Source organism: Camellia sinensis, unplaced genomic scaffold, assembly GCF_055761805.1.
Source record: "Camellia sinensis isolate YWXY unplaced genomic scaffold, ASM5576180v1 Unanchor4, whole genome shotgun sequence".
In the NCBI taxonomy this organism is placed as follows: Eukaryota; Viridiplantae; Streptophyta; class Magnoliopsida; order Ericales; family Theaceae; genus Camellia; species Camellia sinensis.
In genome coordinates this window covers 18,337,501-18,338,080 of record NW_028129277.1, presented here as the reverse complement: position 1 = coordinate 18,338,080, position 580 = coordinate 18,337,501, and positions in this window count along the sequence as shown.

Genomic DNA, 580 nt, shown 5'->3' with positions numbered 1-580 from the left:
TGGCATGGCATGTTGGGCAACGCCTTGGCAAGACATGCGGGCCGAGGCCGTGGCATGGCATGGCATGTTGGGCAACGCCTTGGCAAGGCATGCGGGCCGAGGCCGTGGCATGGCATGCTAGCCGAGGCCGTGGCATGGCATGTTGGGCGACGCCGTGGCAAGGCATGCGGGCCGAGGCCGTGGCATGGCATGCGGGCCGAGGCCGTGGCACTGCATGTTGGGCGACGCCGTAGCAAGGCATGCGGGCCGAGGCCGAGGCCGTGGCATGGCATGTTGACCGAGGCCAAGGCATGGCATGCCGGGCAACGCGGTGGCATGGCATGCGCGGCCGAGGCCGTGGCAAGGCATGCGGGCCGAGGCCGTGGCATGGCATGTTGGGCGACGGCGTGGCAAGGCATGCGGGCCGAGGCCGTGGCATGGCATGCGGGCCGAGGCCGTGGCACTGCATGTTGGGCGACGCCGTAGCAAGGCATGCGGGCCGAGGCCGAGGCTGTGGCATGGCATGTTGACCGAGGCCAAGGCATGGCATGCCGGGCAACGCGGTGGCATGGCATGCGCGGCCGAGGCCGTGGCAAGGCAT